This window comes from Coptis chinensis, chromosome 1 (genome assembly GCF_015680905.1).
Source record: "Coptis chinensis isolate HL-2020 chromosome 1, ASM1568090v1, whole genome shotgun sequence".
Classification (NCBI taxonomy): domain Eukaryota; kingdom Viridiplantae; phylum Streptophyta; class Magnoliopsida; order Ranunculales; family Ranunculaceae; genus Coptis; species Coptis chinensis.
In genome coordinates this window covers 66,166,435-66,180,059 of record NC_141456.1, presented here as the reverse complement: position 1 = coordinate 66,180,059, position 13,625 = coordinate 66,166,435, and the positions used below count along the sequence as shown (strand labels likewise).

Genomic DNA, 13,625 nt, shown 5'->3' with positions numbered 1-13,625 from the left:
TTAGGAATAGGATGGTGTGATAATAAGTAGTAGATGTGATTGATCGACCTCGGCTCCTCTGACTGTCATCGAGTATGTGAGGAAACGTGTGCCCACTGCACACTAGAGTTAATGAAACCTGAGTGGAAAAATTATGAGCGAATTTGTGTTTCGACACATACCTGTGAGAACCCATTTAAGTACGCTCTCCATAGGATCCAGAAACGGCCCTGCTAGAGCATTTCAATGTAAAGTTCACTATATGTATGTTCATATGTAGATGTTTTAATTGTTGTATGCATATTAACTGGAGTTTCAAAGGAATTAATCCTCGTTCCCCGCTAAGGAGATGTATAGATATCTTAGATTAATTTAGGAAACAAGCTTTTGTTACTGAATCATTGTAGTATAAATAAAGTTTGTGAATATCTTCTCTGAAAAACTCTCACGAGGCTATAACTTGTCCACTAGGGAATTCCTAGTGGTTTAAGGCCTTGTTGCATACGGTCAATGCAACCGCACTCTGCGAAACGAGACTTAGCTTAGAATGCACAGTTTTGGCCACTTATCTGTTTTAATGTCTCTTCTTTGCTTGAGGACAAACAAAGTGTTGTTTGGGGAAGGTGTGATAAACACTCAAAACTGTACTATAAAACCCCATAGAGACATAATATTTCGGTTAATTTTGTGCTTAATAATAATGAAACAATCGCATTTTCGTGCTTTTGCAGGTTAAAGCAACTAACGTACAAATGATGATAAAGCTAGCATTTAAGCACGGAATAGGGAGTATACATAAGCTTTCCGATCAAGCCCATGTGAAGCCCAACAAATCCGGACTAAAGCCCAAAGACTCAAACAGTATAGAATCCAGACAGAAACGGGATTACGTGCACAGAAGCATCAAACTGTCGGAGCTCATATCTCTTGAACTAGGACTCCAAATGCGACGAGCTACTCAGACGATCAGTGTGATGAACTATACGCATAGGCGGGAAGTTGCAAAAATGCCAAAAGACCGGACCGCCACTAGACACAGCACATGAACCCACCATGCGGGCCCACAAGAGTTAATGAGTCACTATGTAAGAAAAGACAAAAGGAGTAAAATAATTGGTGCAAAAGTGACATCTTGCATGTAATTGATGAGGTTAGATAGGATTAGGTGGTAATAGTAAAAAAAAAAAGCAATGTGTCACTTTGTTTTAATTGTGAGGATAAGAGATAAATAAATAGTGTGTATGTGTGTTTCACGTGGGATGGAAGGAGAATGCTCTCGTATATAGCAAGAAAACAAAACAAGGGGATTCACTACATTTACTCCCTTGACTCTTTTTCCTTTTGAATTCCTTGTCTTTATCTTTTAGTTTTTAGTTTTTGTTTTAAGTAAAAAAAAGTTGTTTGTAACATTTTAATCACTACAAGAATACTGGGCATTAGCCACGGCCATAAACCGTGGCTAAAGACCTTTTGCCACGGCTATAAGTTGTTGCACGACCGTTGCCAATGCGCCTGTGGCTAATCTCTTGCCACGGCTATGGGCTGTGGCCAAAACTTGTTTTTTGCCCACAGTTCTGGACCGTTCCATGGGCCGTGGCTAATAATCCTTTTTGCCACAGCATTCAACCGTGGTCAATGCTGACATGGACCGTGGGGTATGCTTTTTTGTGGACAGGAACTATAATTTGGCCACGGTTCTAGGCCGTGGAAAATGACTTGAATTAGGTAAAAAAAAAAAAGTTTGGTTCGAACGCCATCACACACCACACCTGCAGTTCTTACAAAGTTCTATCATTCTAATCAAACCCACACGAATACTGAGCATTATCCACAATTCAACATTTCATATCCGATATGTACTTGGCACAAGACTTTTTTACATAATAGATCCGATTAGAAATGCTAACCTACATAAAAGAATTTACAAATACTATTGAGAATGACTCCTAAAAAAATTGAAATAGCACCTAAACATCACCATTCCTAGCATCTAAACAACGCCTCAACTTCTTCGGATCAAAGTTTGCATATTCTGGTTCGCTGTCTTGTACCTTTTCATGTTGCCTCTCTAGTAGAATAAGAATCCTTCCCATCAGTTGCCTCTCTAGCAGCACAGAATGTCTCTTATGCCTTGAGCCAATCATTATTCTTAAGCTCCAAAGCACCAATCATCATTCTTATATATTCAACATTTGGAAGCCCAATGCTCCTCACCCAACCAAAATGACCTACCACTATATGACAACAATATACAAAAAACAACAAAATATAATATAAAACAAAGTAAATTTTTAGAACTTTAAAACTTGTTAGGCAAATGAGTCGCATTTCAGTGTTAATCAACAAAACATAATTACTATATCGTGTTATGTATAAAAATAGTGTTTTAGTTTTTTCTCTTTTTAACAGAGCAAAGAAAGTAGGCTTTGCCCCAGCTACGGCTATCCTTCGGAATAGCTATTTAGTTGTTCGTCAGTACTTAAACAAGTTCCATGAAATTAAACCATACCTTGCACTTCTGAACCATATCATCAAAGTACTTCTGCTCTTGTAGTCATAAAGTTTGAAATTTTTCAATACCGTCAATGTTATGCTTAGTTTTAGGCTTTGGTGGTTCAAAGGGACATGTCAGGATAGCAATCTTAGCATTTCGAATTTGTTTTGCTGCTAAGATCTCTACGAACTTTGTTACCATGCCTAAGTCTTTTTTTTTTTAGTTTTTTTGTGCTGAAGTCTATTGTGCGACAAGCAACAATAAACACCATCATGAAACCCTATTACCTAAACTAAAAAGTCTAAAGTGTTTGGTTTCCCCCGCAATGCCTGTGTAACAATATTATCTATTGATTAATTATTATCAACTAAAATGTTTTTGGAGTGTTAAAACTATATAACTCATTCAATCTCACTCTCCCATAATAAATAGAAAAAAAAATGGTAGGAAATTAAAGATGGGCAAGACTTCTTTCAGTTTCTCCAAATTGTGTAAATTGTAATTTCAGCATGATGAGATTTGAGTTGTATCAAGCAAGGATGCAAGCTGACTGGCTGTGATAATAATTAGAGCAGATATGATAAATGCACGATACCGATGACTTATGATACGAAGGTGTCTTCTGATCCAAAGATGCTCCTTTAATACAATCCCTACATCTGATTCATCTTGGAAGACTTTAGCAAAGTCCTGGAACCTCAATAACTGGAGATAGCAGATCAAATGGAAGAAAACACACACAAGGAAGAAGATCGATGTTCGATACAGCCATGATAACAATTCTAAGATGCATGCTATCGCATCACTAACATATTATATTACAACACCCCGCGATTAATAAACAAAACCCAAATAAGTAGAACCAAACTCAACCAAATAAACACTTGATTACTTGAACACTTTTCCTAACTCCATAAATAAAATACAGCACCTTATTCTTAAGCAAAAAATTCTTCTCAATCAAAAAAACCAAAACATGAACAAACAACTTAGTCATTAACCTCCCACAAACAATAACAAACACTAACACACACCATTTCCACAACTGCAAACCCTAAATCATAAAATGCTCCAATCTACGGACCGTTAAACTAGCTAACAACCCACCTAAAATACAAAACAATGCAACCCATTCAATCAAAGCAAATACTTTCAACTTCTTACGAGACTTCTCCATCTTTGTAGCCACACTCTCAATCTTATAAATCTCCTCATCGTCTTCATTCTCCTCTTCTTTCTCCTCTCCCATCAAAGGTGTCTTTGGAGTAATGGGTATGTTCCTTAAACCATCTTTACCATGTTCACTAAACGACACTTTCTTACTATTATTATTATTCGGTGAGAGTGATTTTTTGCTCCCAGCGAGTTTTCCTCCAAGAGCTCCAAGCGAAATTTAGACCACACACGTGTCCCCAAATTCCATCAAAATAGGGTGCGACAGCTCGCACATTTTCTTCGCAATTTGTTAAATACTATATTATCCTCACTAGAAATCAAAGAATAAAGGGAACCTTTCACACACGTTTCAGATTTTCACTTATGCCCAGTTTATTATATTTGGCTTTGGTGTCTCTCCATTGTGCCTAACATCCGGGCTTTGATTGTTTCTTCTAGTTGTTGCAAAAACATTTCACCGCTAGCTCTAATTCACAATTGAAATGAACCTTGCATCTAATATTACCCCAAGTCAATGTGATGAATTCAGTTTAGTAGTGTTGCTCGGAACATACTCGGCTTTTATCGACAAAACTTTACTCTAAGAAACAATAATGCACAAACCGACTATGCACTATTTACGTCGCGTTAACAATCAATTAAACTTTCAAGAAATGGGTTAAACTAGAAAATCGTTTGCCTAAAGTGAGAGAGTAGAGAAATCTTGATGAAAAAGAAATCACAAGTAGAAAACAGTCTCAAAACCCGCGACCAAACTTTGACGCGTCAATGACTTTGAAAGAGTTTCGATTTCAAGAGAGGGCAATTGCGTAAGGGAGAATTTGTGACAGTTTTCACTCCTGTTTTGTAGGAATTTAGTGTAAACGTGTGTGGCCCAAATTTCGCTTGGAGCTCTTGGAGCAAAACTCGCTGGGAGCAAAAAATCACTCATTCGGTGATAGCTTATATGGTGAAGTAGTAGTACTAGTAGTGACTTCACTTATCTCTATTAGTAAAATACACCATAATTAACCTGGCCTTTTAAATTAGACCAGCCTTTTTTCTACCACCTAATACCCCTAATTAAATACAAAAAAATATTATTCAATGTCTTTAAAAAGGACTATTTCGTCATTTAATTTTTTATTTCTATTTATACCCTTCAATTACAACACACTGACAAAGGAGTTTTATGTAAATTCAGGGCAAAAACCAAATCTACGCCTATATTGACATGTACGCGGTGTTGCCTTGCCATTAATACCCACTTAAATACCATTAATACCCACTTAACTACCATTAATATTGAGTTCTTTCAACTTCCCCTCCTTTCTTCATGAACTCTTTCCGGTACTGGTTTTTGCTTTATGCTTACAATTCCGGTTAGATCGAACAGAACTAAAGAAGGACTGGTAAGTTGACGGCTTATATTAATAGGAAAGCGGTTATGTAATTTTAACGTGGGGTTTTGGAATTTGTAGCTGAAGATGCATATATATTCCTTGTGAATTGGTTGGAAAGGTTCCCACAAGACAAGCATAGAGATTTCTATATTATTGAGAAAGTTATGCGGTCTACTTGCCTATATTTCTTTTTATCGTTATTTCAAGCACAATGTGTTTGTAATGTGTTTCTTATGATAAAAGTTTCTTATTGCTGTATATGTTGAAGGTCATTATGTTCCTCACCGTCTCAACTTGTATACTGAGAGAAACAAGGGAATTGAATCCTATTCTTAATTTCAAAGGGTTCATGGTAAGAATATAGACCTTGATGTCGTTAGTAGTTTAGGTACCTAAAGGTTTATGGGAGTGATGGTTTGGATTTTGCTTTCCAGTGGGGAATGCCGTTATTGATGATTACAATGACTATGTGGGCACCTTTGAGTAATCTTGGTGGACCCATGGTTTGATATCCGATGCTACGTTTAAAACTCAATATCCACCGTGACTTGGAAGTTTGAACACGATCCGATGAATGCAATAAGGCTCTCGACATGGCAGATCTTGAACAAGGAAGCATTGATCCTTACAAAGATATTTACACCTACTTGCAAGAAAAGTCAGTATCTCGCAGCGTAAGTTAAGAAGTCGCTATGTAAGCTCTCCTCCGTTAGTTATCCTTTCAATTGCAACTATAACAATTATTGTTTGCACTATTCATCGTTACCCTATACATTATGAAATCCCCTGCATCTATCGTTAAACCACTTAATGGTTCCATTTAACTTGGTACATTTCTAACTTTGGTGGTCATGCGAAATATTCCAACCGAAATACCAACATGGTAGTTTACCGGGCCAGTTTTCAAATTTAAGCTTCATTACCTTGCTCTTTAAGGAGCATATCAGCTTAGGCACCTAATTAAATTCAGTTTAACAATCATTTTTATAGTTGATTAAACATTGGGGACACACGAAAACGTCCTTAATCTGGTGACTCCTCCTGGATTTTTTCCCTTGTGTGCTATTGGAATCCCAACTTCATTTCGCCGGTTTTCTTAGAGAAAGATCACATTGACTTCGATATTAGTGTATTTTAGTGTATGATTTTACAATTTGCAATCGATGATTTCATTGCCAAAACCTTTTGGCGCAGAAACGCAACGTCCAAATTTTCCCGAAACAATCAAAATTTTGGAATGGCAAGTTCACTTGGCATTAGAATATTATTGTCTTCTAGGAGCCACTGGAACAAAGAAACAGCCACATGGCAAAGACACGCTTTAAAGTTTCATAGCTCACCGTTAACCCGACTAAGACACCCTAATCTACCCTAATGTCAAAGGACTTGCCCACATAAAAGGACGGCAGTTTGTAACACAAATTAGTGGACAAGGATATGAGATTTTAAAGGAATTCAATGTCTTTGTTGATTTATCGAAATGGATTTCAGCCACATGTCCTATTCAAATTAATTACATTATTTAGTCTTTTTATTTTCACTCCCACTCCTTATAAACTAACGACATTTGATTTTACTCAAATAGGATGTCTATAGCATATGATCCCCGCATGAGAAAACATTCTCCGTGTACTTCAATCTTCCGTAAGTGCGAAGGCATTGCATGCAAATGTCACCGGAATACCATATCGTTGGGAAACATGCAGGTATTAATATTGTTTTTGAAGTTCGAGGAGATTTTCTTCTTAAATAGTGTGCAAACACTAAGTTCCTTCTCCTTGCGGTGATATTATTGGCGACCAATTGGAAGGATTCTCCAAGATCCATGCTTCCTATTTATCGCGAACTTATTTCTCACGGGTATCGAATTTGGGTGTTTAGGTAAGTTTATCACCTTCTCTTTCCTTTCCTTATGTTATTTCCTTTTTTAAACCGGGTTTAAAGATTGTACTTCAAGAAAGAATATTAAGTTTATTTCTTCTTTACATGATTCCCTCGTACACTGGATGTTCATAATGCATAAGTCAGCTACATTTGAATGCTATATGAAATTGTTTTCTAGAAGATGAAATCGGTAAAAAATCTTGGGGTCATAGAGAAGCCCCAAACATGGTTAGGTAGTTTATTCCGTGAAAGTGCAATAAAGGCAGGGAGTTATATTGTTTTGTTATGATATATGTCACCATTTTATGTAAAGTGAATTCTTTTATTCTTAACCCCGTATTTCACATGAGTGATGCATTTTTGTTGGCTCATTCCCACAAGATTTTGAAAACCGTAGAAATCTGCTAGAAATTTAGCTCTGCAGCTTTAGAGTCAACATTTCAAAACTTTAGTTGTTTAATTTTGATGACTGTTGTACAACAAATAAAGAACACAAGAAAATTTGTTAAACATGGGTCAAGCAAGTCATGTTTGTTCTAGAGCTTGATGGATCACTCAAGCGATTTTATTACGATTCTGAAAGTTAAAGCTTTGGTTCGGGTGAAAGTAGTTAGGTGTAAAAAAAAAAATGTCTTTGCATCCCTCATCTTGATTTCCCTCCTCTTGCTCATTAAATGACCAATCTATCGGTTAAAAATGCCAACTTTTCTCTTATTGGTGTTATTGTCTGTGGCTTGGATAAATTCCCATGCCAACCGAAATCAAGTTTTTAATGCTTATAAGGAAGAGTTAGATATGTTGTCGACTGCCTTTACCTCATGGCTGTGAAAAAGCTACAAGTCCCTCGTGGTGTTGTTGGTACAACCGACTCTATGAACTTGGTGCTTACGGCGAGAACTTGCATTGAAAAATATGGAGTATAAAGCTATGGATGATAGTACGATAAAAAAGGTATGTTATGTTCTTTTCCGTCGGTTTGTTGCTAATTCGTGAACCAAACGTAATAACTTTGCCTGGATTGTGGATGAAATTGTAACCACTATATTTTAAGAAGTGTCTCACAACGCTGTTGCCAATGACCATATTTCTCGCTGGGGTTTTATACCCATCGCCGAACCCTCAAAGTATCTTTTTCGATTCCATATTTTTCCCTTTTTCCTCCATTTTTGGGATGCTTTTGACTTTTGATTCAGAATTGTTTTATTTTTAGTTTGCAATATGAGTGTAATCAAAATTAAGCGTTTGATCCCAATTTGCAGAACAATCGAAAATATAGATTACTTTTTTTTATACTCGAAGCAATTTGTAGACCAGAGTTGAATTAGGTGCAAGGGAAATAAATGATTCAGTTTGTCAAACGTGCCACACAAAAATCCAGGGACGCGTATGTGCACTTTAAAATTTGTTTGTCTTCAATTTTTTATTTGGTAAGTGAGTTGCAAAGTTGTTGCTGATATGGAGGCTTCAAATTTTAGGTACTTGGCAAAGTTTTGTGATAGGTGTTGGTATGTTCCATACATTTTGGGCATTTACTTCCAAGTTATGAATTGCCATTTGCGTATATCAAAACATATATTTTATTTATATGTTTTATTTTATTTTTCGCTTTTTGGATTTCTATGTGGCCTTTTCTTTGTGCACCGATAGTGTCTTTATTTAGTTCTTGCTAAAAGGAAGAATATGTGAATTCAGATATGTGGATTTATTGGATATACCACCACGTTATGTATGTCTAATCTAACTTTACTATCTTCTTAAAAATCAGGCCCCAACACTAAAATATGTTAAGCCAAAGGTTCATATCTAGCAAAATATAGTGAGTATTGGTGAAGAATGTATTAAAGAAGGTGGAGATAGGAAAACTGCTTTAGGAGGAAGATGAACCTACTGCCTACGATGCATTCGAGTGCACATTGGTCAGGTTTGGCTATTTTTTACTCCTACTCTTTGTTTAAATTACTTGTACCTGATTATTGAAAGTTTCTAACTGGAAAAATAAAAATAAGAGAAGAACATTCGAAAAAAGGGTTTCACAAACAAGTAGTATTCTTTAGGTGGCGATATAATCTTGCTTGCGCGTTATGGTAGTGTCCACATACAAATGAGGGAGTCTTCACACAATAACCAGTTAAAACTTCAAAAAAACTAAAAGAGCTAAAGATCACACAATATTAGTTTAGTAACACAGAACTGTTCTTCAGCTCCTTCACAATCTGAAGCAGTAATACTTGGGCTTGAAACCCATACAAACCCATTTTCTTAGAAAAACTTGTGGGTAGCATATGCTAAAGCATTCCTCACTCTAGCAACCTGAAACAACCTTGAACAGAAAACATGGTCCAGATTATTTCCCAAAATAGGAAAAAACAAGAACCAACCTCTGGAATATACCAAAAATACCAAACCAATGTATCAAGATACAAAAGCATACCGCACCAAAAGTGTTTGTCCTTGGATGAAGATGAGCTTTTGTTCGCAGAAATTATCTACTCACTCTTTTCTTTTGAATAGGAAAAGAAGAATCACTTCTCCCCACCTACAAGATTAAAGGGTAAAGAGGGTGAGTAGAAGTTTGTCAGACACCTCATCCTACATTTTATTATTTTATTATTGTAGTCATGTCAAAAACTTTGAAATTGGGAGCACTACAAACTTCAGAAATCCTCTCTGCAAGCATTTATTACAGTTGGATAGATCAACTAGATTAAAATCATGAGCATATGCATGGTCTGTTCTTCACATGGTTTTTAGGCAACATGTGCATGACATGTAGAACAGATAGGGGGAGCGGGGGAATTAAATTTCTGACAAGAAAAGAAAATTTCCTTATTGTGATGACTTTCCCAACATTTAACTCAACTTTCTCGCTTCGATCCTTGACTAATAAGCACAACACCCTCTACCCATACCGATGCACCAAATTTGAAATGAAGCCGATTCGACCTAGCAAGACCGAAAAGCATTTTTAAGGAGATGCTATGCAAAGACAGAAAATAGAGAAGAGGAGGAGGCAGTAATAAATGAAAAGGATTATGGGGTAACAATTAATAGAAAATGCATAAAACTAGATTAACTTATGAAGTTTATGTTTGGACCAACAAGTTAGTGTTCATCAAGATTATAACAAGTCATAAAGCAACGATAAGAAGATATAAGAATTTGGAAATCTCTACTCCCCCTAATAGTATACTTTAAAAAACTAACACATCATTGTCATCTCAAATGCTCATAACAAAGACATTCTAATTTAAGGCAATCGCGAATACTTCTCACAATCATTATAAATATGGAGGTCCAATAATTATAAGCAAATCAAATTAGTACAATGAATCTTTCTTTTGAAAATTGATAAAGGTATTTAATGAAACAAAATAACAACTCGAGGAGACAGAGTGGTTGTGATTGCATTGAATATATACCTGATCATAGGCATCAGCATCTGAATTTATCACACACTGCATGTTCGAAAGGCATGAGCCATCGTTAACTCAGAGAATGCACAAGGAACACATTACAAAATGAAGAAAATAACCATTAGTCCTTCCTGAGGCTAACACAATCCACCACAACATAGGCAACAGTAAGGGGCAGAAATATATATTCCCATTATTATAGACAGTTTGTTACAAACAAACAAACAATAAGAGCATAACAATTGAAAGTTTAAGGATGTTTTTATAACCAACCTTGAGAAATGTAACACTGCTCTGCACTCTTAGTGTTTGAACCCAGCCCTTCACAACAAGCTTCTTCCCTAACCAATCCAAGCCTTCGTCCAGTCCACATTTCACATCGACAATCCTCAAGCTTTTGCGGGATTCCCGGACTTTTTCTCCCTGTTTCACATCAACAGGCTCATCATCTGTTTTGCCACCCACACTGCAGCTGATGTACCTCTTCTTATCGTTTGTTGTAGAGATGGTCACTATAGAGAAAAGGGAAAATTGACGGGTGGGATGGTGATATGGAGTGAAAGTAATTCTTTGTGTTTTGTCCATGTATAGCTCAAGGGGTAAGAGCACCTCATCTCAAAGTAAAATATTATTGTGCCTCTAATTCTGTCATTGCAGTGCTGACTTTTCCTTCTTTTTTTTTATCGATGCCCAACAAATGATATTATAGCTGTGAACATTTAAAGAAACCTATTAATGGACCTACAATACTTAGAAAAGTGATTTCCCAAGGTGAACTTAAAAAGACTTTCGCTGTTGAAGTATATCCCCTTCGCCTTCAACTAATTGTTGCTAGAGATGGCAGATAGCATGCTATCTGGATAATTAAAAGGGTTTCTTGCACTTTAGTTTCTTTTTCTACATCGTTCAGATGTGAAAGTGAAACTTATGCAAGGCACCAACCTTTTACTAAATTACTTTACATCTAGCCGAAAAAGAGCTTAGAATTAAACGCTTGTAATGAGTTGGCCCTACATTTGTTACGCTTATCAATGGATTTGAACCTTATTTAAATATTTCTAGCAAGATTTTAAAGTTTGTCTTGCAACCTTCAGAAGCTAACTCTACGACAAAGGTTACAAAGGTTTCTTAGTTTAGGAGAGGAAAGGATATTCTTTGCTAGGTTACATTCTATCTTTCAAGACTACTACAAACTTTTACGTGGTGTTTTTGACTGATTATGTAGAGAAGGAAAAATAAAAAAAAATGTTGTGTCTTCTTTAGTATTTTCTCATGTTCAGATTTGGGATTACTTTAATAAAAAGAAACATTTAGTTTTGGATATTGCACACAAGGCCTTTAAGGAAGCTCAAAACGTTGGTAAAAAATGGTATTTTCCATTTCAATTATTTGCATTCATGTACTTCCTATCATTTGATTGATTTGCATGTGTGATTTAATTGTTAGCATTTGATTCTAACTCCACTTGTAGCTGCTATGGTGAATAACATTGCTCAAAGAGTTTTATGAGAAACTGGATATATATGAAAGGCTTTTGGATTTATAAGAAACCGTGAGCAGCGTAAGTGGAGCTCTTGGAGCTATAAGTGGGTGATATAAGAGTAGAATGCCGGAATATCCAATATGTTAATAAGGAAATTCACTCAAAGATCACCAATCAATTGCACTAAAGCAGATGATATACTCGGGCATGGAGGCCAAATTTGAACTTTTGTTTCAAATATCCCGAGTCCCATCTTATGTGATATAGTCCTAAACATGTATTAAGCAAACTACCAGCTAGAGTATGTGAGTGCATGGTTTCAAGTTTCATATAGTTTAGATCCTCAGTAGCATGTCGATGATTGTTGACAATAATTCATCACATTGTAATTGCAATTTCCACTTGAAATTTGTGTGCATGGGTTTGGTGAACGCACGCCATAACACAATCATGTAAGTTGGTACATATTTGTGCAATTATACACAACATTATAACCTAATTAGCAATTTTGTTATCTAGCACCATACATTTCTCTTTCCTTATTGTTTCTGCAAATTTTGTCAATTTTCTTTTTGAATCTATTTCGCTTAGGTATGTCAAAGTTGAAGTTCTTTTATCGGACAAAATGTTAGAAGAACTGCTGGTGTAGCACTGATTCAATTTGCCGCCCAGAGGGCGTGCATATGTGCTAGTGGTTTTAACTACTGGTGAAAATGGTTCAACGAATCTTGATTTGGGCTTTTTGAATGCTGACCTGGCGAGAGACTGACGGTGAGTTAGAGTTGATTCTAGGTGTTTGGGTGGGCGGTTTGGACTTGGGCTGAATTTTGATATTTCAGGTGAAGGACAGAATTTGGAGGGTGGTGTATCTCATATAAAACAAAGTAATCTAACGGAGTACTGTCAAGGTCCTCTACCACAATACAACATAAGAACTTTTGCTCTTAATACTGAACTAAGAAAAAACAGACTCAACAGTCAACATGCCTCTCTAACTCCATCGCGAATCGATTGCCTCGAAAAGAGACTGCACATGTACCACAGTGTTAAATGGTCTTTCACTGAACCCGCTCCAACTACATTATGTTAGAGGGAGAACTGAAATACCATCAAACAATCCAAGAGGACAGACAGGTGAATTAACGTCTGGCTGAGCGAATATTGATCAGCCATGCCGAGGATATAATAAATTTTGTCATAAGGTGGTATGACTTAAAAGGTCTCATGGATAGTGTTCGAAGAAAATAAATTTTGTCGATTCACTTTGTATTTCTAATTCAAAAATAGTGCAGAAATCCTCTCTGCCATGTGCACTTCCCTCTTACATTTTGTCTTTTTTCTCTTTTACCTTTGCCCTTCCAAATTTTGTATACCTACACTCTTTGCCGTTACATCTCCTTAGCCCACTTTAAGCCATCGGATATGTGTGTCGTATTTAGAATAATTGAATGATTGACGAAGGTCACTAGTATCTACCAGACTACCACCCATTGCAATTTTGGAATCGAGCAAATAAGTGTAGAATATTAGAATCTAACCCATTCAACCCATAAAATCATCTCAGCAGTCAGCACTTCTCAAAAGTTTTTTTTTTTTTTTTCAAATTTTAAACTGGGGTTAGGCAGACCCCTACCTACATTAATCAACCAAATCTTACATATATGTTACCCGCTGCATCATCCTCGACAAACTTCTCAAAAGTTTGATAGGAATGGGTTTGCAAAAGATACCTGCAACCCAAGGTTTTGGATTTTAGGCCAACTACGAAATGCAAAGCCATGCATAGTTGAATGGATACTTTCCAAATATTCACG

General features: G+C 36.4%; 1 long non-coding RNA gene across 1 annotated transcript; it reads right to left on the bottom strand.

The window, feature by feature from the left end:
• Positions 1-9,057: 9,057 nt before the first annotated feature.
• On the bottom strand, positions 9,058-9,815 carry LOC147524999 (uncharacterized). Its single transcript, XR_015197627.1, has 2 exons — positions 9,347-9,815; positions 9,058-9,235 (listed from the first exon to the last, which is right to left on the bottom strand). It is a non-coding gene; the product is annotated as an uncharacterized LOC147524999 (long non-coding RNA).
• Between the last annotated feature and the right edge of the window lie 3,810 nt (positions 9,816-13,625).